This window comes from Pteropus alecto, unplaced genomic scaffold, assembly GCF_000325575.1.
Source record: "Pteropus alecto unplaced genomic scaffold, ASM32557v1 scaffold17, whole genome shotgun sequence".
Classification (NCBI taxonomy): Eukaryota; Metazoa; Chordata; class Mammalia; order Chiroptera; family Pteropodidae; genus Pteropus; species Pteropus alecto.
Genome location: NW_006440645.1, coordinates 7,829,548 through 7,853,609, shown reverse-complemented (window position 1 = coordinate 7,853,609; position 24,062 = coordinate 7,829,548). Strand labels below are relative to the sequence as shown.

Below are 24,062 nucleotides of genomic sequence, written 5' to 3'. Positions count from 1 at the left end.
CCTTGAGCAGAGCTGTTATCAGCCCCACTCAACACTGCTCTTTACGAAGAGTCTCGGAGGTGCCATAAACTCTGCATCGTGTGGCACTGTGCGCAGAGGAGTTCATTATGCCCACCAGCGAGACCAATCGCTTCACATTACTTAGGGCTTTCACATCCGCACTGCTTCTTTCCACGGCATTTTAGGGACCTGTGGTTTTGGCTCTGTAATTGGAGTCCCACATTTCATCACTGTTCTCTGACCCTCCAAAGTCAAGGCTTTTTGAATAAAAAGTTATTTTTAATTTTTAAAATAAACTTTCTGTCACCAGACTCATCAATTAGTATCCTTTGCTCCCGAAAGGACTCTTAACAATATGATGTTAAAACAACTCTGAGTAAGTAGTAATGAAACATCACATTCTGAGCGTGCCCTTTCCCACCGCATGGGAAGAACTGCCAGGGATTTCTCATTTCAAAGACACACGAATGCATGGGGTACTTTAAGAGCGACTACACAGGCACCTGCCTGCTCTGGAGCTCACCTCTCATTTAGCAGTGGTCCCTGTTGACAGCAGGGAGTGGGGAATAAAACAGCATCATCGCGGGAGGAAGCGGGTGAGTCTAGTGAGTGCCAGTCACTGGGAGGCAGGATAACTGCCAGATCGGGCAGCAGATTAAGTGCGTTCAAGGTCACTCTAACACTGCGACTCCTGAAGGTTATTTACCCTCTCTGAACTTCTAGGTCTATACAAGAAAAGAAGGTGGGGTGAAAATAATAGTGCCTGCCTCACAGGGTCAGTGTGATAATTAATTCATATAAAACACTTAGTTCTAGGTGGAAAATGACAGCTTGATGAATACCGGTCCTTTTTATATAGAACCCAAAACTTGAGAAATCAACATCTTTGCCAGAGCACAAATATTTCTCTACTTTATTGTCCATTTTTGCTAGACATCAAGATAAATGTTTAGCTCGCTTTGATCCCCTCCTCACCTGAGGCTGGGGTCCCTGGAAACACCTGAGTAGACTGATGCTGTGGCCAGCGTCCCTTATCAGGCCTCCTTTTCTGTTGCCCAATCCCTGCCTTTCCCAATGTGGTTCCAATATCAAAGTATTTAGCCCATCCGTTCCAGAGGAGTTTGGACTTTCTCTTCATTTGTGCTTCTTGAAATAATATGCTCCTGAGGCACAGACTGTTCCTTCATCACTAAAAAAGGTCAACCATTTATTAGCCTGCGTATAAACACGACAACAAAGGAGGCCTTGTAAAAATGGAATGTTCGGCTTGGATAGAACACAGGAGTTCCTCTTGAGTGTGGCAGATTCCCTTGGATTCCATCCCCTTTAAACACACCATGTTAATGTCACTGTTTCTTTCTGGATTCTAGAGCCCTACTTTAAATCCCCAGGATTCTTGATTTATACAGTCTATAAATGCAATCTTGTTTTCATTCAAACACATTAACAGTTTCTACAGATAAACTCATTCTAGAATGATAAGTAGGAGGTAGACTCTCCTGTGTGTCACATAATCACTTGGTATAAAAAGGGGAAATGACTTTTCTTTGTTCACCAGCAGCCATTTCATACAAACGTTAGTCCCACTCTTTGGGGAAGAAACCGAGGCAAGCCCAGACTCTGGTTTCCTCTTTAGATGTCCTCTTCAGGTGACGTTAACCCAATGCAGAGCTCTCTGCCACCGTGCTTTTCAAATCCACTGTGGCAGCCGACCGCCATCTGCTTTAACCTGTTCCCTGACTGGAACCCTAATCCTTTCAGATAATATGTATTATCTCAATTTGTAAAACATAGCCTCGGATTCAGCGACATGCATAATTTGAGTTTAAAAACGTTCTCAAATTTCCACATTGTCTCTTTCTAACCTGTTGTTGGTGCTGCTCTTTACAGAAAATTCTTTTGCTTTCCTTATCCAGGGAGTGGAGGAGAGATGGACTCCATAAAAAGGGATTTTCTAGCCAGTCTCAGGTAAATCTTATTTTGGAGAATGGTGATCCTGTTCTGTTTCCCTTTAAGGCTGGCAGAGTAAAACTATCCATCTCTGATTGAAGAGCCCAGATTTTGTCTGTGGTGGGGGCTGCAGGTACGTAAGGCTCATTAAAACCAGTTCGATCACTGCATTCCAGCTCCTGCTAAGACAGTCTGAGAACATTCTATGCGAATAAAAGAGTTGCTGGCTGTTGTCGTCTTCTCTTTCTCCTTCCTCTCCCTATCTTCTCCCTCCAGCTCTCCTTCTCCATTCTCCTCTTCCTCTTTCTTCTTTTTCTTCTTAACCTGACTTACGTTTTTGTCCAGGCTGACCAAGGAAGCAACCAGGCCTGGAAAAGGATCTGCAACTAAGTACTTATTTTTCTGTCAGGAATTTCCTTGGTGCAGGATGGGAAATCACGTGACAGTGCTTTTTCAACTTAATGTCAACTTGTATTATTTCGTAACCGGACAAGTGAACTGTCAGCCCTGAAATTCAGCAGTCTACCCTTCTCAGAGGAAGTACAAGGTATGTTTCATTCAAGCAAATGAAACAAATGTCTGCTCTCATGGGCTGGCACCAACTTACTTTTCTATTTTCTTTTTCTACTATACTCCTCACTTGCTCAGCACACACAGGCGTGCATGCGCGCGCACACACACACACACACACACAATGCTATTAGCACATCGTATTATTCCCTTTTCTCTGAGCCCTAACTAGGTGAATAAATGAATGAAATAAGCTGTGCAATTACAACCTGTGCCTTTTGCTTACACATTCTCTGTTTTGAGAATACTACCCTCGCCGCTCTCCCATTTTTATTGAGGAAATTTTTACTCATCTTTCGAGGCTCGGCTTGCTGCTGCCTCCTCTTGAAGTCCTCGCTCAGTATCGCTCTCTCCTTCTCCCTTATACTCAGTGTTTACTTCTTAAAGGTCACCATCATGCTGCTTTTGTTTGCCATTTTTTGTTTGGTTGTATTCCTCTCTCCTTACAATCTAAAAAAAGACATTTCTTGGTAGGAAATGTCTTTTTCATCTCTGTATCGCAAAATCTAGCATAATGGCTACTATAAGATCAACACTGAAATGCTTAATGTCTTGGTGTCCTGTTTGTTAAGCTCTGGGAGAATATTGTCAAATTCCAGGTTCGGGGGCCAGACAGAATATCCACCAAAGAAGATACAGGAGTAGGAGTTTAAGGCGAATGTGCATCCTGATGTAGATATCAGGTAGTCATTTGAATCTATAGGTCTGGAGCTGAGGAGAGGTCAGAACTAGATATACAGAGCTGGGAGTTACCAGTGTAGAGGTGATAATTAAAACCATGGGCGTGGGTGAGAGCTCTGAAGAAGACGCTATAGAGTAAGAACTGAAGAGAGCTGAAGACAAACCGAGGAAAGTCAGCAATGGACAGGATCCAGCAGTGGACTCTGAGAAGAAATAATTTGAAAAATAAGTAGAGAACAAGAAGGGAGTGGAGTCATGAAAGCTAAGGGAGAAGTCAAGTCCAAGAAAGATGGACTGGTGATGAGGGTAGCAACTAGAGTACCAGTCAATATAGGGTTTTTAAAGGAGGAAAGTGATACTTTTTTTTTTTGGAAGGTTCTTATTTTCAAAAATAAAACAAATAGTTGGTAATTAAAATGTAACAGGTCTAGGGACTACCTCTCATTAAGACAATTACAGACCTCTTCAAATCTTACCAGATAAACCATATTCCAATCTGCATTTCCTTGATCCTCCCTTATGAAAGAGATGACAAGAATATGAGAGAAACTTTTGTCCATGCCCTGTGAGTACATTAGAGTGACTGGGACACTCTAAATCAGAGGCACTCCCTAGATGACAAAGCCCTTTCTTGTTATGGGGTCATGAGAGCGGGTTCTCAAGGAGGACCTTCGAGGCATCAGTCAAATTACCCATCACTGAGCCTCCAGGAGAGTAAGAGAAGAAGAGCTCTTAAAACAGAATGCCCTGAGATAAGTATCCGGATACATTACTGTGATGATAATGGTTATCACAATTTAATTTATGTTAATTGGTATTATTTTATTTATATTAAAAGAAAATATGGCCTCTTTCTAAAATAGGTTAAATTGATATCAAAACACAAGCAATTACATTTATTTCTTATTTTATTTTGGGGGAGGAAGGGAGACCCATCTGTCTATTCTTCTGTTCATTCTTTCAATCACTTATCCATCCACCTATCTGTCTACACGTCCATCCAAACCATTTTTAAGGCCCTTTTATTTACTGGGCTTTACGCGAGTCCTTGAGTCTATGAAAGAGGAGCAGGACCAGATCCCAGACCGCGGGCCAGATCCCAGACCAGTTTCCATCCAAGATATAGGAATTTGATTTAAAACATCATTAAAATTAGGCAAGGGATCAGGGCATATATCAAATTCTTTTAAAATAAAACCCAGAGATACACCTTAGGCATCATCTCTGTCCTTCTTTAGTAAACTAATGCTTCCTCACATTATTGCTATCACTGATAAATGTCAAAGGGGAGGGTGATATTTTTGGAGCTGGTTTTTTTTTTTTACCCTATTACAAAAATAGATTATAAACACATACACATATGTCATAGAAAGAACTTAGGCTAATATTTCTATACAGGGACGAAAATTAGCATATTTTTAAAGTTCACAGTTACATTCTTATTGTCAGTTATAATCATCTGTCGGTTTGAACTCCTTATCTTATGATAGCTATCAAAACCTATTGGTATGATGTATTCTGCTTAAATTTCACAAGGGTATACAAATTTTATAGTCAGAGTTCCTGAAGGAGACTGTGATTAAGTATTTTCATAGAGCCATCTTCGTAAAGGTACCACACTAAATTAAACCAACAAATAATGATCCCTAACAACAAAACAAAGCTATGACTGAACTTAGGTCTATGAAGGTTTTAGTTTTTGGTAGTTTTTCCCTATTTGGGACGTTAGTTGAAGCCAGTATTTAATTACAGTTTACAAGAGGCACATGCTTTGGGGAAAGACCACCATATACACTAAGGCAAAGCACAAATGAGTCAAAGCTATGCACGCTGTCATGCTACTCTCCCATAGGCCTCTTTGCTCCTTTTGGAGAGCTGTTGGTGCCTCCAGTGTTGGGGAGGGCATTGAGGTTAATCTGCTGCCTAGAGGAGTGAAAGATGCAATGCCTTTCGTGAGGGTCTCCAGAGGAAGTTAAGGCTTCTACAACCTTGGAGTGCACACCCTCATAGAACAGCCCCTGACTTGATCTGCTGGCAGTTGTAACGTCATATCGGACACCATCCTATGCTTTATTTAATTCAAGGAGATTGTTGGGCACAGTATCAAATAGCAGGTACAATGGCTGCAGGAGCTTTTATTATTCATCACAGCCTGATGTGTAAAGACTCAGACTGGCAGAATATTCAAATCATAAACCATCTTCCTACTCCCCTTGATCAGCATGAATTAGTCAGCTTTGCTGCTATAACAAACAACTCTGAAAATCTCCGTTACAACTATAAAGGCTTTTTCTGTGATCTGGAATGAAAAAGACAAATGCATTAAAACTGGCCTCATGTCTTCATTCCAGATTCAGGCTGAAAGAACAGTCTATTTTTGGACAGGCGATTCTTATAGCCAAAGAGAAAATAAGATAGCTAGCTGACTGAAACATACATACAATGGCTCTGTCTTAGTCAGTTTAGGCTGCTATAACAAAAATACCATAGACTGAATGGCTTAAGCCACGAACATTTATTTCTCCCAGATTAAGGCACCTATAGATTCAGTGTCTGGTGAGGACTCTGCTTCCTAGTTTGTGGACAGCCGTCTTCTCACTGTATCCTCACTTGTCTTACGGAGAGACCATCTTTTATAAAGGCACTAATCTCATTCATAAGGGCTCCACCCTCATGATCTAATTACCTCCTAAATACCACCGCATTGGGGGTTAGAGCTTCAACATATGAATTTTGAATGGAAATAAACATTCAGTCCATGGCAGGCTCTTAAAGCTTTTGCTCAGATGAGGTACAGTCAAGGTTACCCATATATCACTGGACAAAGTACTGACATGCCCAAGCCTGACATCAGCAGAAATTGCATACTCCCGCCACAGAAGGCACAGCAAGTTGTGTAATCCTTTCTGAAGAGGTGTGAGCTGCTGAGAACGATAACATAATCTACTACGCCACTGTCTTTGCTGCAGCCCCACCCAATTCTCCAGTCTAATCCTTCACCCCCTCCTTTTCCTGTCAGCTCAAGGAGGACAGGAGCGAGAGGAAGGCCGCAGGAGAAGCGAGGCTGCAGCAGCTGTCGCTTGCACCCTTCCCCGTTTTGCACCATCAGCCTCTGATCTGAGTGCAGAAGGCAGAGTGGGTTGGGAAGGAGAACTGCAGACGAGGTGGAAGGCAAATGAAGGAACTGAGACCTTTATCGTTAACTGGAGGGGCCACTCGAGTAGTGCCTGGGGCCAGAGAGTCACTTGTGCATCCTAGAGGGCTGTGCCTGAGAGAACGTAATTAAGCCCACTCCTCAAAGCCAGCATCCTCTTCAATTAATATTTACTGAGCACCCACTGAGACACTGGCCCTAGACTCAGAACTACAAACCCTCTTGGGCTGGGAAAGGCTCTGACTCATTTGCACATTAAAAAGCACACAGACAGTGGAAACCCACCTTTTTCCCCTTCCCAGTCACCCGGGGAGAGAACTAACGCTTCTTCATTCATGTGTGGAATCCCAATTAAACATAGTAAACAAAGGGAACTTCTTACATTGTAATTTTCCTCCCTCTCCCTTGCTTTATTTGCAGTCGGATTTATTGCTCAAGAATTGCCTCCTTTAAGCATCATTCCCTATTAACCAGAGAGATAAAAGCCATAAAGAGAAGGGAACTCCTTCAGTTCCCTTTGCCAGTTGTGAGACAGAGCAGCGCCTTTACAAGGGGAGTTGACAGCTGTTGACTGAGACTGCCTGTCCTGCACCAGGGCCGTGCTCATGCTCTGAATGCAAACTGCAGCCATCAGAGACAGAGCAGGGTTTGATAACTGCTTGAGCCCAGAGCAAATCTGCTTGGGCACTAGAAAAGAATTTGTGTCGTTTTAAAGCAGATGTATGTTCTTAACGTGGTTGGTTTGTAAAGCAATAAAACGTGATTCCCCACCCCCTTCTTAGCCTATCACAACTGTTGGAGTAAATAGTGTAACTTAAAACAGGGTGATTCTATCACGATTCCACGTAATACTTAGCCCGTATAACCGGATGAAACTTAAATTAGCATCATATATCGAAGGCATTTCATTTTCTCACATACAGTACAATATTAGGAGCAAACAACATATGTCTCCATGGTTATAAACAAAGGTGTCATGTTTGCAAAACAGATCCTATGTGTAGAACATCTATAAATGGGACAAAATATGGGGTTTTCGTTGGTTGAAATGGTGTTAAATATTTCAATCTGCATGATCTTTATAAGAAACGTTTTCGCCTTCTCTGTGAATACCAATAAGGATTGTCTTTACCTTTGTCCGAACTAGAGGTCTTGGCTCAGTTCTTCCTCTGTGACCTTGAGTCCGAGCTTCTGTTTCTTCACCTGTGAAAAGAGATTGTTGAGACGGATCAGTTTTTCTCCAGGTCTATTCTGGGGAACACTGTTTCTGAGGAAATGACTGTGGAGTAACATTTTTAAAAGAACGTTCATGTTCAAATAAGTTTAGGAGCTGCGACATTTAACAAAACTAAACACATGTCTTTACTCAGAGCTTTAGTATGCTAACAGTATTCACTGTGATTCTTCAAGAGGAGGATACAGTATGCATTGTTTCTCTAATTTTTTTTTAACCAGAAAACTATTTCTTGCAATCATTTCTCAGAATCAGTCTAAATATTAGACTTTAAAGACCCTGCAGTTTATGATGTTCCGTGATTCTACTGCCTGTTTTCCAGTATCTCTTATCATGTCAGGGCTTCCATCTGCAAAGTGACAGTCAATTTGTTCTTCATTCTCTTTTCCCCTGCAATTTGTTTTGAAAATTTTAAACCCACAAAAAGTTGAAAGAATAATACAGTAAGTATATACTCTTCACTTAGATTCAATAATTGTTAACATTTTGCTCCAATTTCTCTCCACCCCCAACACTTTATGTACTATACGTATAATTTTACTGCTGAACTATTTGAAATTAAATTGCAGACATCATGATACTTTATCCCTAAATATTTCAAGACGTATCTCCTAAGACAGGAACATTTCCACACAACCTGAATCATTACTACACATAAGAAGTTTAATGTTGATTAATATCATCTAATGCATACTCTATATTTAAAATTGACCCCAAATGTCCTTTATAATTTTTTAAAATCCAGGATCCATTCAGGGTTCACACATTGGATTCGGTTATGTCTCTGCCTCTTTCATCTAGGACCATCTCCCTAACTTAGTCATCTTTCATGAAATTAACTTCTTTGAAAAGTCCAGGTCATTTATTTTGTAGAATGTCTAACATTCTAAATTTGAGTGTTTTTTTCCTCATAATTAGATTCAGTTTAAATATTTTGGGCAAAATATCAATAGGTGATACCGTTGTATACTTCAGTCTACACCATATCAGGACACAATATCATTTTGTCCCATTACTGATGGTATTTTGAGTAATAGCTTGTTTAAGATTTTATTTGCTATATTTCTCTATAACAAGGTATCATTTCCCCTTGGTAATTAATACTTGACCTGGTAGCTCATATCTTAAGACTTGTGAATAACTTCTTTCCCAACAAACCTTCGCCCAATGGCTTTAGCATTGATGGATGATTCTTACATAGACCAAATGTTACATGAGAATTGCAAAACAGTGATTTTTCTAATCCTGTTATCCTTTCTACTTTATTAGTTATTCTTCTTCTCTAAAGAATTTTCCCTTTCTCATTTCTCTCTGTCTCTCATTGAGTATCATGACGTATCATAGATTCTCTTTTATTCAATATTTTATAATCAATTATTGTAATTCATTTATTCAGAGACTACTCTGCACCTGGTACTAAAGTGAGATTAACCTAAATTCAGCTTAGTGTTCTCCACCTTTTCCTGCAGTACTTAAGAAAACCATCATCGGCCTCGGGACTTGGGCTCAGGATCCACAGGAGGGGAATCAAAACTTCCGTTTCTACTCTGAGCACAAAACAGGTCACTCAATGACCAGCCAAGTCATTAGGGAGACCAGGGAAAATCTTAACATATAACAAGTTCATATGCAAACGTCTAGGTACCAAGAGCCCTGGGAAAGACAAGAGCCCCAGTGCACCTCCCTGGCCGAACACAGACTGCCGGGTCCTCAGGGGCAGCGTCCTCACCTCGCGGGCAGGATGCAAATCATAAATTCCAAATAATTCATCACCAAATGAATCAGAAAGCAGCTTTCGGTGGAGCTTGCTTTCAGTAGAAAGAGAAAGGAATCTTTGTTTCTGAGAAAGAATAGGCTGAACCATCTTTGGTAAAATTTTCCAGTGGAAGGAGTGTCCTGAGCATTATACGGGGGTGGGGTTGGGGGGTACCTTTTACAGGGCAGTAAGCCTGGGTGCTCTAGGACCCTGCTGACCGATGGAGGTAATAAAACATATCCAAAAGATGTTCAATCTTTTAGACTTGATTTTGTTTCTTTTAAGGGAGGGTCCCTGCTCCCTGGGGGGTACTAAGAGCAGCTCCCCCGGCCCTGGAAGAAGGCACGGTTTGTGTTCCCTAAGGGGAGGGCAGGGATAGTGGGCAGAAACTGGTATCTAGCCAGGGACTCAGCAGCCAGGTGGTGATCGTGGTACCTGGAATCTGTGTGACCTTGAGATTTACAAAACGTGAGCATCTCTCTGAGGTCATGCGGGAAGATGCTCCCAGCTGTCAGAGCACTTCCAGAGGGAGAAAGGTCCTGTGGGAAAAGCTCAGGGTTTAGAAGCCACAAAACTTGAGTTCAAATGCCATCCCTCAAATGCACAAGGCATATGGCCTATGCGACTCAGTTAATACCAGTTCCCTCCTCTGTGAAACAGAGATTAAAAATACCTTGTAGATCTGTTGTGCAAATCATGTTAAATAAGGTAAAGCAGGCGCTTCCCATTATTAATTGGAATTCCTTTCATTCCAGGTACCAGAAAGCAACCTGAGCTAGTTGAAGAAAAAAATGAGAGAGATTGAGACAGAAAAAGAATTAACTATAAATTTACAGTGATATCCCATCATTTTTAAAGTCAAGAATTCAACTGAGTCTTCCAATGAGGCTGGAACAAAGAAATAAAGTCATCAGGAGCCACTGTAGCTTCTTTGTATATCTGCGTTTTCCTGCTTTGGGGAGGGCTGGCTCCCTCTCTTCTAGGCCAGCAGAACTGACAGAACGTGACTGCCAATAGCTTTTGAGTTTATGTCTTCCTTTTCCAAGATACCAGCAAAGGGGGAACAGAATCCCATACTCCAATTACAAAGTCTTCCAGGAGAGTGTGGTGCCTCACCTAGGACAGGAGTTTGCTGGGGCAGCAGTGGGTGGTTGCCGGAAACAGTAGGAGGGAACAGTGGCCTTAGGTAGCTAAACTGGGCCAAAGGGCTCAACTGTGGTGAGCAACGTAGCTGGGGGAATCCTTGTGAGCTGGGCGGACATGTAAAATGTGTTTTCTACAGGTTCCTGGCCCAGTCTGTCACATAAGGAGGGTGTTATTTTCCTTTTTCCTTCCTCTCATTCCAGATATGATGAACCTAAGGGAAGAACTGGGGACAATCACTCAGGTCATTTGGGGCATGCGGGGCCTCACTGTAACTGAAATGGAGATCATCAGGGCTGACGCGGTATCTGGCTATCATAACACCGGGATAAATAGGCAGGCTATGTACTTTTTAGTCCTTCCTTGTACTTCCTAAAGTTGGCCTCTTGCTGTGTTCCCTAAATGTAACTGTCCACCCTTGAAAAATTCCTTGTTTCTGGTGATATGATGGCAGGAACAATCCTTATATGGAGAAAAGGGCTCTCCATGGAAGCAGGTTCTTAACGAGGCAATGGTTGCGGATAACGGTTAGAGGTGACGTTATTGAAGAGAACACTGAAACAGAATTGCTACAGAAATCCAGCTGGCTTTCTCCTACTGCTGCAGACCACATTTTCAAGTGTAGAAACTGTGTATAAAGCCAATATTCATTCGTTCATTTGTTCATTCATTCATTCATTCACATTTATTCTTTCTCCTTCTCCCACTCTCGCTTGCATTCTCGCTCTCTGTCCCTCCTCCCTCCCTCCCTCCCTTCCTTCTCTTTCAAGCAATAAGTGTTTACGAAGCTGAGCACTGTGCTATTGACAGATACGGAGAAAACTCTCAAGATGTTTTCCATGTTCACCTATGACCCCTGGAAAGTGGGCCCAAGACTGTCCCCTGATTACAGGAAGCTGATCAAAGCAGCAGTGGGTGAGGGCAGCCCAGGAAGAAGCTCAGAGCATCTAGACCAAGACAGAATGGAGAGCATGAATCTGGACCAAAGGGTTGAGAACAAGGAGCATGTGAGACCGAGCAGCAGTGTGAGGCAGGGCCTGGCCAGGCCCCCCAGAGGCTACGAGCCTAAGGCAGGCACCTTGCAGGGAAAGCCCAGGCCTTGGCTGGGGAGGGCCTTTCTGATCTGGAGAGGACAAAAAAAAAAAAAAAGAGTTCTGAAGGAGGAAACGTTCTCCACAACAAATGCTTTTCTAATCCTTCAGATGAGAGAATAAAAACCTTCCTCAGTAATCCTATTCCCGGCTCACCCCAAACACAACTCGGAAAACTGTAAGGAAAGAAACATATTTCTTTAAATTCGCGCCTGGGACTAAAGTCCTCAGAGGAGCACAGAGCAAACACAGGCTCTTTCCTCAAGAAACGACAATGTTCACGTGGTCACTTAGGCTTAGATTTCTTTACATCGCCACTGAAAACAAATTGTGTCTGGGTGGTAAAAGATATTAGATGAGTTTCGGAGTTCTCCCCGATTTTAGTGGCTTAGATTTGAGGGAGCCTTTTATCTTTATCTATTGGCATTTGACCTTACCTATGTTTCTCAAGCAACTGAAAACCCCTGAATCACTGGGAAGTATTTAATGGGTAATAAGAATCATTTGAGTGACAAGTCCTATTTGACTAAATAGCCCAGCCATGTCTTTGCTATTGATATAAATGCTTCCATATTACATTTACGTCATTTATATCCACCGTAAAAAAATAAAAAAATAAAAATGTATTTCAACAGTACTAAAATAATGTGGCAGGAAGGTAACCCCGGGGTATTATAAATATCATATAAGTCATAACTATAATGATAATATTTGAATTTATCTGCAAAAGATAAAGGTTGAACTTATCAAGAGGCCACAAGTGAGCCATAAAGACTTCCTTACTGAGTGCATATAAATTTCAGATTTTTGATAATTTTGTTAAACACTCTAGTTTCTCATTCTTAATGTGATCCCTTAGTTTTAAAACTACTCACTACAACAGAAAGTTGCTGCTTTCTGTTGCTTTTCCATGTCCAATGATCTCTAGTAAAACACTAGTACGATGTCAAATAGTCTTTCTTTTCTCTGCTTCCATTTCTTCCTTCCCCAATTCCTTTTCCATCTCCCTTCCCCCCACCATCTCCTGAATTCCACACCTAATAGTAGGACCAAAGATATAAATAAGGAAAATAAAATGCAAATAAGAGTTAGTATTTAATAACAGGAGAGAGAGAAATGTAACACCTACTTGCCCCTTTAGTCCAGATGGGATGCCATAAAAGCGACACCGACTGGGGGATAGTGGGGCTTAAACAGTATAAATTTATTTTCTCGTGATTTTGGAGGCTAGAAGTCTGAGGTTGAGGTGTCTGAAGGGCTGGTTTTTTTCCCGAGGCCTCTCTCCTGAGCTTGTACATGGCCGTCTTCTCTGTGTCTTCACATGGTCTCGCCTCTGTGTGTCTGTCCTAATTTCCTCTTCCTGGCAGGACACTGTTCATATTGGATTGGAGCCCATCCTAACGACCTCATTTTAACTTAATTATCGCTTTAAAGGCCCTGTCTCCAAATAATAGGCACATTATGAGGTCCTGGGGGTTAGAATTTCAACATATGAATTTCGGTGGGACACGATTCAGCCTATAACATCCATCCTCGCCTACCTTTACTAAATACCTCTTCTCTGCACCCCAGCCTACTCTGGTGTTGACTGTCCACAGCTTTAGTACTCTCTGCCATTATTTCAGTGGCTGATTAAATGTAATTGGGCTCTTCTAGACACTGTCTTGAGTGGTTTTTAGATGAAATTCATTTCTCTCTCCATAAGATTCATGAGTACAGGGAGTTTTTAATCCCTCTCAATGCCTAGAACATGGTGGGCACATTAGTAGATAAGCTCACAGTAAAATAAAAGAACAAAACAAATTTCAAATGAATTGAAAGAGGAAGTGTCATTCTCTTAGCTGCTGTATTTGTACATTTTATCCCTTTGAAAACAGAAGCCCCTTAGAGGTAAGATTATGCCCTCTGAAGAGAAAGCAAAGGAATTCATTCATTTTGGCCAGCGAAAATAAAACTTGGACAACTTTCAAAATCTTTTGTCTTTCCAAGATGATTTTTAGGTACAGTGAAGTGACTATTTTATAAGTGGGTCAACTCCAAGATTTTCATATATTTGGCTGATACTATTTTGTTTATAGGAACTCAGTTAAGTTTGGATGATGCTCACTAGAAGTTGTAGTAGTAACAGTGGCCTTTCTTTGTAGAGTAAGTTTAGAACACCACAGCACAGATACTGAAAGCAATTCTTGAAAAATAATTAGCAGAGGTACCATGTATATTTTGTTTTGCACGGTCTGATCTTTCCATTTATAGAGCTACCTCGTATACCCTTCTTAACTTTACAAACATGGTGGGTAAATTTTTTGCTTGATTCTTTGGAAGTTATTTGGCTCTTCATTTCTCCATAACGATAGCAGGCCTTTCAGAGCTCACTCTGCTCATGCCTGAGGCTGTGCCTCCAAAATAAGTCTCCTCAATTATATTCTCTCATTCATTTGAAAAATTCAGTCTCAAACAAGAGATGAAATTTATGCTGTTTTCCAGACTCTTTATGGATGTAAGTAAATATATATTTTATTGAAAAAAGATCATAATTCCTAAGCATAAGAAATAAAAGCCAGATTGAGGAAATGCCAGAATGACCAAAATAATGGTTTATGCTATCTTTCAAGATATCTCCAAGGAGAAATTAACCCGCATTATCACGTAGCTGGTGATAAAGAGGGAAATGATAGAAAATCCTGATTTAATGCTTTCTGGATTGTTCGTTCTTCAACAACCAAGGTAATGACAATGATGGCGGTGGTAATTCTCAAAAGGAATTAGACGTTGGTGTAGTGTTTGGCCTATGAGATGATGCCTATGAGATGGGACTTTGCCCAGGAATGCTGTCTAATCACCTCCTGCTTATTATCACGCGACGGCCCGCATGTGCTTTACTTACATTACCTCATTTAATTCTCACAACAATGTACCTAATGAGGCGGGTATTATTCTCACTGTTTTACAGATGAGGGAACTGGGGGGTAGGGTAGGGCCAGAGAGTTTACGTAACTGTCCCAAAGCCATATAGCATGAGCGAGAGAGAGAGGAGTACCAACATGTACACTCCAAGGCGTATCAAGCTAGAGGCATGCCATTTGTGGGGAGAAGTATTTGCCGAGGTGACAGCCTGGGTCTTTTTATCCTCTGTAATCCACTTCCTTAGTCCAGCTCCTTCCAGAGTGGTCGCCGCTCTCAATTGCCATCTTCTAAGAGGAAATCAACCTGTCAGTATTACTGACGGCTTCGCCCAAGAGTTTTTACATTGTATTAAAGTAAGAGTCTCCAAACTGCCTGAAGGACAATTATTTAAGTAGGAAATAATTAAATTGTATTTTAGTATGAGAAAGTTTCTCTCCTCAAAATATATAGGAATAACCACCACTTGCAACTGGAAACACTAGGAGAGGGTGGCTTTTGCCTTCAGACTGTAAAACTCTTTCTTGGCATCCTCGTTTCAGAAAACGTTCTTCTGCAAAGTTCCTTTGGCTCTTCCTTGAGCCTGAGTTTTTCGTGGCCCTGGCTCCTGCCGTGCTGGTAGGGACACACACCTTGCCTTGGCTGTCCCGCACAGCCCAGCCACGGGGAGCTGGGCTGGGGGGATGGGGAGATGAGCGCAGTTGCTCTCGCAGGGAAGAATGCATGGGGAGGATCGAGCTTTCACACACATGGCTTCCAGAGAGATTTCGGCCAGACCTAGCAGTCCTACTAGTTGTCAGTGCCTCTCGTTGATTCCTACTTTCAGCAAAAATCCTTTAGGGCAGCGAGCGCACAGGGAAACCTGTCATTATCAACCACCATGGTGTCACATCAGCGATTCTCAGGAGCGTCAGCGCCACTGTTTGACTCAGCTATTTATCTCATCGGGAAGAGCTTTGTTCGACTGTCAGAAAATAGAACACGTACATTTGTCTGTCATAAACACACACAGGCACTCCACAGCACAAATAAACAAAACGGCCGTGTACATTAGTAAATGTGTTTGCATTATTTAACCAAATCAGATGAAGCATGTGAATAACCCTGCAGATCAAGTACCATCGAGTAACTTGCTTGTAATCTGTCTCCCACAATACAGCCATTGCCACTCATTCCAGTCACCCAATTCAGATCCTGGAAATGTACTATTTTTAGACCGGCTTTGTGTGCCACTATTTACAAAGCGCACTGTTAAATCCTTTGAAAAGCAGCCAAGAAGTTGGGTGAGAACCTAGAAACCTGCCACACAGATCAGCATCCTAATCAACCCTGGGGCGGCCAGCACTAAAGATCTGCCTTTGTTTCCTTTTCTTCTTTCCCTTCGTCTCCACAGGAATATCAATGTAAGAAGGCAGGGGACAAAGAGGTGGCCTTATCTGTTCTTGTTGTTCAAATGGGTTGCTTTACTCACACTCCTAGGTAACAGCCCATTTGTCAACATCTTTGGCGGTTTAAGTTGTTCTTTGTCAAAACCACTTTTGGAAAAGATTTGACCGTTTATTTACTTGGGAGCCAATGTGACGGCAGCAGGTGCGTCATGGAAAACTCAGACGTGGGTGCCTCCCAGGCGCTGGGAGGCAGTCACGTGACAGCCCGCCACTCCCGGCCAATCCACGGCTGGCAAGCCGGACAAGTGGCCACACGGGAAGGAGGGGCAGAGAAGAAAATAGTAGGCGAAGTGTTGGCGTGAGGCAGGTGGCGGATGAGGCGATCGCACAGAGGGAGAATTGCAACACCAGGGAGGAGATGAAGGGCTCCCATCGTTCTGCAGCCAACAAAAAACCTGAAAGCACTAAGTCTGGCTCTGTTTCTACAGCTTGAGAAAAGCTGAGAACGGAAGCAATGACTGGGCTAATTCTGGACAAAGTTTTAAAAAATGATTTTTGAGAGGAATCCAGATCTTTGCCTCAGTTCTTAGCTTCTGTGTAAATTGCTCATTTCCCAAAATCCTTTAGTTTTTCACGTTACTTGACTTGTATTTGGTGTAGTGGATGGGATCGTGTGAGATGCCCTTTCAGCTGCCTTCCTCACGGTGCCATTTTGTTCCTTCACTTAGCCCGGATCAGCCCGTGGAAGCAGCGCAGCCAGCCTGTGCCAGGCAGCGACGCCCATGCTACCTCTGCCCCTGCACTTGGATGGCCCGTGTCCTCCACGATAGTAACCCTTTCCCTCTACAGCACTAATGAGACGAGAAATAGAATCGGGTTGTGAGTGCCTTGGGTCTAAAGTAGTCTCTGAATTTAAGGCATTTTATTATTTTATTTATTATTTCAAGTTCAATGGGGTCTTTATAATACGAGAGGTAGTAGATGGAAAAGTAGTGTGCCAGGATAATGAATGACAGTAACAATAAAAGCAACTTACTTCTGAGCCCACATGTGCCAGGCACTGTCCCAGACACTATACGGTATCTCTATACTTACATTTGCAAGCTAAGTATCATTTTTGCCATTGTGGGGGAGTACTGAGAATATGAAGGGTACTTGGCCCAGGTCACCAGCCAATCAATGGGAGATCTGAACTTCAAACCTAGATTTGTTGTCCTCTCTCTACTGCACCATTTGCAAATGTGAACCCATTCCAAGCATCGAAGGGCAACTGGTTTTGCTTTGATGAATCTCAATTCCATATATATTGGGTTCAGTTATTTTAAGAGATTCAACATGTTCCTGCATCTGAGGATTCTTACAGAAGAGTAACAGCATTGCTACTTGAGTTTTCACTGGCAGAATTAGCAAATTAGAATTCGCTTGTCTGTTGCTACTTTTTGTTGTTGTTGTTGTTGCTACTTTTAATTCTTCAACATCTAAGTATTCCATTTGACCTGATTCTTTTCCTGGATGTGGTATGTATGGAGAACACAGTCTATAGTAACAGTGCCTAAGAATATCTTGGCTTCCTTTATAGGTACATAAATGAGGAAAGAATGTTTCCAACCCTGAGCACGTAAGCAGCATCGCTCTATGGCAGGTTTGCATGCACACACAGTTTGATCAAAACAAACCACCGGACAAAGCATGGGGAATAGTTGGTGTTAAACAGGAAAGGGAGCAAAGTTCGTGATGAGATGTAAAGAAAACAGGAAGCAGGTCTTGGTAAAATTTGCAGCTACAATGAATGGTATGGCCGTTGTAGTGTATGTCTGCTCAATAGATTATCCTCGCTTTCCTCTTATATGACTGTTTATTGGTTGGCCACTATCCCCCAATAAGGGTAATGGGAGGAAATAAGAAGGATAGGTCTTTATAGAGTCTAGAAAGTGAAAGCTTTTGGCCTTGATGTGCATTGTAGATATCTCTAAACTCTTTATTACCTGGGTTTTCTCATTTGCTTCTATCACCATGTTCCGTTTCTGTTTCGTCTGAAAAGAAAATGAAATAGAATCACCTCCTATACTCATACTGCTATTGACATTAAATTTCATCTTCTTTTATTATGATCAACAAAGTTACTCATAACACTAGAATTTGTTTTTTGCTTTTAAAGTTATAGCTACTGCTGTTGTTGGAATAATTAGTATTGCTTTGGCACTGTGTTCCACCTCATGGCATTTGTGTACTAACTACCTTTTAGAAAATCTATTTTCCAAGAAGAAAAAGAAAATGGGAGTACAGACTTCCAACAGCCCACATTTTTTCCTGCTCTCTCCTTGGCTCTGAAAAAGGACGCGTCAAACAGAATTTCAGGCTGTAATTAATGCAGCTCTTCATAAGCTAAGAGTTTCTTTTATCTATAGAAAAATTGCTGCACTAATTCACAAGAATCAGAATGCTCTGGTTAATGCTCTTTCTACAAGAGGAAATAACATTTTCTCTCTGTACATATTTACAGTCAAAATTTAATATTTTGTTATAGGAAACCAGAGATGGGTAAACATTGAATAATATTATTATTTATAGGGTTGAGTCTAAAAACCTTAAATATTAATATTATGTTTAGATAAATGCTGAATAGGGGTTTCATAAAGAATTTCCAAATAATATCAACTCTACAGGAATGTACATGTAAGCCCAGATCTTTATTGGACACGGCTTTTTGGGGGGAGGATAAACAAATTGGGACATGCATCCCCATTTGCCACAGTAAGGAAAAAGAGCTATAGGTCTTTATTATATCCTAAAGTATTGTCCAAGCAAGGAAGAAACCTCTACTGCTTCTATCTTGATTTGAGTACCTCCTTGTAGAACACACATGGCAGTTCAGAAACAATACTTATGTATGTTTTATGTGTGGGCTTGCAACAATTGGTAATGCATTGGCACTGTCTCCCACTTAAACATGCAGCATTTGTATGCTATTTAACTTTAAAAAAACAAAACAAAACTATTTTTCAAGAAGAAAAGAAGAAAGGGAGTACAGCAAATGACTAGAAGTCAGAGACCACAGGATTCTTCCCTGAGGTCCTGTCAACGAAGGCGCCCGGGGAAGGCAGTAGGCCCGAGGCGCACCGCTGACTCACGGACCCTTTGTGTGGTCCTCATTTTCTGCATGGTATGTAATCTGATACCCACTCTTTTCCTTCCATTGTGCCACCCTGAGAGGTGGGTGTGAAAGCGGGTAGATAGGTTTGTCATTGGGCACAAAAACTACGATGCTTAGTCAAAGTGGGAAATTGGGTGTTTTTACTAAAAAAAAAAAATGTGCATAGTTTCTAGGTATGATTACTGCCAGTAAAAATGAGTGGGAAGTTTCAGCAACAAGGTTATTGTTATTTAGGGTATAGCAACAATTATTATTTAAGTGAAAAGACGTTTGTAACACTTCAGAACAATAGGAGACAATACTACAGAGAGAGTCGCAGTATAGTTGTCCAGTATCGCTTCCCCTGCACGGGTCCATGCCCATGTGTGCACACGTGCTCTCATGCAGAGAAGGGTTCTTTCTTACATGGTGACAAAGAGAGGAGACTTTAAGCTCAGAACCTTTTGAGAGTGAAGCTTTTCTTGGCAGGCTACCAACGAATGCTGAGAGAACAAACCTGGCAGAGCCCCTTCCTTGGTTCTTTTGTTCCTATTGTTCACCATCACACGAGGAAGGCTGCTAATAGGTTAAGGGGCCCTCAGAGGAGACTGAGGTGAATTATTCTGGACTAGCTGACAAGCAGTCCTAAGCATCAGTGAACCTGGTACCACTCGTCCTTGCCTCTGGTGCTCAGTTTTCTTTTGTAAAATAACGTTGACATTAAATTAGGCCAGTAGGGGAAAAAAATCAGTCACCAATTATAGCTTATGATTTTGCCCCCTCCACCCCGCCACAAGAACACATTTGATAAACATCCCTTATCTCGAGTACACACTATACAAGGTTCCTTGTGGTATTTGAATCTATCCATCTTAGGAAAAGATATTGATTATTTTAGACTTGAATTTCCACAATCAGGAAATTCACCTAATGTGCTATGCTTTCACAGAGTTTTAAGTCAGTATATAGGAGTCCCCCACTTATTTCTGGGGGATACATTGCAAGATCCACAGTGCACGCCTAAAACCGTAGACAGTACCAAACCCCAGATATCCTGTGTTTTCTCCTATGCGTAGATAACCATGATAAAGTTTAATTTATAAATTAGGCACAGTAAGAGATTAACAACAACTAAAATAGAACAATTATAATGAAATACTATACTAAAACAGGTGAATACAGTCTCTCTTTCAAAATATCATACTGTACTCATCCTTTTTCTTGTGACGATTTGAGAGGACAGCATATCTACATAATGAGACAAAGTGAGATGGATGACATAGGCACTGTGATGCAGTGTTAGGCTACTATCAACCTTCTGATAGTACTTCAGAAGGAGGACCGTCTGCTTCGGCTGACCCCGGGTCATCAAGCCATGCATGATAACGTCGAAGGCTGGATGTCAGGAGCAGATGACTTAGATAGTTGGGGATCCTCAACAGTTGAAGGTTTTTTTGTTTTGTTTTTGTTTTTCCCAAAACGTTTTGGAAGAACATTGTAGTCAGAAGTTGTTGTCTCTTTCTTTTTAATCCATCAGCGTGTTGCTGCAGAGGTTGTAATCCAGTGATCACTCCATTCGAGAATCATATTCCATAATTTTTTGTAAAATAAGGGTTACTTGAACATAAACACTGTGACAGGAGATCTGATAACCCAGATCGCCACTAAGTGACTAACACACTGGCAATGTATGGCTTGGAGATATGGACGAAGGGACGATGAACGGCCGGTGGGGTGGGGTGAAACGGGACAGTGTGCGATTTCATCATGTTACTCAGAACAGCATGCAATTTAAAACATGAATTGTTTATTTCTGGAATTTTCCATTTAATCTTTTTGGACCGCAGTTGGCCACAGGTTACTGAATCTACAGGAAGTGACACCACGGTTAAGGGGGGAACTACTGTAAGTAGATATATACCCAACAGACTTCCTGGCAATATACTCCAGGGGATGTAAATGAAAACGTTCATAGTAGCACCATTCGAAATAGACTAAACTATTTCAAAATAGCCTAAATGACCACTGACAGGAAGATAAAGTGTGGCATAGTCATATGTGGAATTCTACAAAACAGTAAAAATGGACTACAGCTACATACAACAAACGATATGAATGAATCTTAAAAACATAATACTGTGTGGAAAAAACAAGTTCCAAAGTTTACTTATAGCATAAAAGTCTCTTTAAAGAAGTAAAAAAATTCACTTAGTAGATATAGGTATTCACTTAGTAGATAAAACTACATAAAGACACACAGACAGTGGTTATACTAGGTGTGGTGAGGCAGGGGGGTGGCATGGAAGAGCAGTACAGAGGTAGATTACTGCCAACGTTTCAAACATGAAACATTAATTCATGTTGGCTTATAATATTAAACATTAATAATCAAATGAACAAATAAAAGGACCATACATGTCTATGGCCATACCACCATGAACGTGCCCGATCTCATCTGATCTCGGAAGCTAAGCAGCGTCGGGCCTGGTTAGTACTTAGATGGGAGACCACCTAGGAAGACCAGGTGCTGTAGGCATTTTAAAAAATTATAAAATAAATAAAAGGACCATACATGGGAAAAAATCGACATGAAAGAAAGTACTGGCAGATTATAGTCATGTTTACATAAAAATGCAGAAAACTCTGTTTTGTAAAAAAAAAACAGAATAACAAAACACGGAATTCATTGTGAGGGCAACAAAACACAAGGTCTGGATCTGGTCACTTCAAATTGTCCCTCGCCTTTGATCTGCTCCATCCCTCCCTGATTCCTTTGGGAGTTGCCTTCGTTCTGGTTTGAATCCCTAATTGCGGGTATTCCCTGTGACTTCGTCATTGTTGTTCTTCTCTTGTCCCTACATAATCTCTCCTGTGAAGAGAGCACCCATTCCCATGTCTCCAGGGGCCTCTCAGATGACTCCCCAGATATATCCACGGGATGATGATTTCCTGCCAGCAGCATCATCCCAACTGCTGATCATTGTTTTATTTACTTATTACTATAATTTCTAGGGTATAGCCTTCAATGATCCTGGCTTTATGCAAGGGTCTCAGTTCCAACACCCTGCTTCACTGGCACCCATGGCCTAATTTCCTGCATTCATGTAGGTTTTCATAGGTCATGCCAAAACCACAAAACTCCCCTCAAGTTTGCCAGAATATCAGTTCATTCCTAGCTGTTCAATTTTTCTTCCCTTTCAATTTTTAGTTTCTGGGAATTTACTTTCTATTTTTATAAGCTCAGCTATACATTTAATGCTGGTCTTCAAAATAATCTTCACATTATCTGATCTGCCTTATTTAACAATCTGCAATTCAAGCCTGCTGTTTTAGATATAGGTCTTCCTCACTCCACCAACTCTCATGAACTTGGTAGTTTAGACTGTTCTAAAAGCAACTTTACTCAGGACTCAGACTGTGGGTCCCTTTCTCTCTACTCTTAACTTGCCCCAGCTTTCAGGGATCCTGGCCAGGGCCCGGCCTGTACTCCTGCCTGCCTAGAAGGGAATGCTGGCTAACAGCAGCCTCCTATCTCTTCGCCGTGTCAAGTCTCTTACCTTCAGGTCCATTCTTAACACTGTCGCTAGAATGACTTTTTCTAAAACTCAGATCTGATTATGTCACCCTCTGTATGATATCTACCACATCAAAATGAAGACTGCTCTATTTAAGAAGGGAGGGGGCTATATTATTCAGAAATATCAATGTCATAAAAGTCAAAGAAAGACTGTAGAAATGTTTTAGATTATGAAAGGGCATGGCATCCTTTATGCAAGGGGGTAAATGCTCTGAAAGATGTTATTGCTTCAATCGACAAAACTGGCATATGAATTCCAAATTAGATAAAAAGAGTTACATGAGGGTTGAATTTAAAGTTAATAATGGTTCTGTGGTTACGAGGAGAATATCCTTATTTTCAGGGGAAGAAAATCCAAAGAAGTATTTAGGAAAAGAGGGCAATGATTCAACTTATTCTCAAACGGTGCCAAAAAAAAAAAAAAAAATAGTATGCATATGTAGGTATGTATGTGTGTGTAATGAAGATCGAGGTCAAAGGAAAAAGCAAATGGGACAAATATTGGCAATCAGTGACCCTGGGTAAAGGATGTGTGTACAGGTGTTTCTTATACTGTTTACACTTGCCACTTCCCTCTGCTCTTTCTCCTCTGCCTGAGGATGTTTATTAGACCCTGAACAGCCTGGCTCTGACTCCTTTCAACTGCATCTGCTACCATTTCCCCTCTCACACCTCAGCGAGCAGCTCCTGCTTCCCATTCCCCAAACCAGACCTAGCTCTCTGCACGTGCAGGTCCTCCTTATGCCTGAAGTATGTCATTCTGCTCCTTTCCTGCTCAGAAAATCCTCATTTCTTCAAGTCCCACCTCAAAACTCTCTCTTCTATGAGGTTCTCTGAAGACTCTTAATAGAAAGCTTGTAGACAAAATTAAGGTGCTCATAAAGCTAGATAGAGACAATATACTTTGTTCAAAATAAGAAACGCAGAAAATAAAGGATTTTAAAAGAGCTGGCTAATTTAATGTCACAATTTTTTTTAACTTTAAAATTTTTTTCTGCATGATTTAGTGTACAGAATTTTAAAGTCTTTACTCAGCATGGAGCTGATATTTGAAACTTGCTCCTCTTTACAGTATGTCACTATACCCCAGCAACATTTTGTGCAACCTGTAAGAGCATGCTGTATCATAATTACTGGTCTCACCAATCACCCCGTGGGATGGGATTGATCTTATTCATCCTTACATCCCCTCTGACATTTGTCAGGATGACTAGGATGATGTGGGGGGTCTCAATAAACTGGTCATTGTGTAAAACAAACTAATTATCGAATTGAATTTTAACTTACATAAACATACATATCTCAAGTTTAACGTTACTACCATCCCAGTGTTAGGTAGCTAGTCAGACATGAGTGACGGAAGAACAAAGGAAGGGTCCAGCCTAGAGACAAAGAATCTCCGATGGATAGTTAGAGAATCCCTCCTCTCCTCTGTCGCTGGGGATGCAGGAGGGATTCTCTAACTACAAGCAGGGTGTCCTCTG

At 41.3% G+C, this 24,062-nt stretch overlaps 1 non-coding gene across 1 annotated transcript; it reads left to right on the top strand.

Moving 5' to 3' along the window:
• The first annotated feature begins 21,418 nt into the window (after nucleotides 1-21,418).
• On the top strand, nucleotides 21,419-21,537 carry LOC112484623. Its single transcript, XR_003048091.1, has one exon. It is a non-coding gene; the product is annotated as a 5S ribosomal RNA (ribosomal RNA).
• Nucleotides 21,538-24,062: the final 2,525 nt, after the last annotated feature.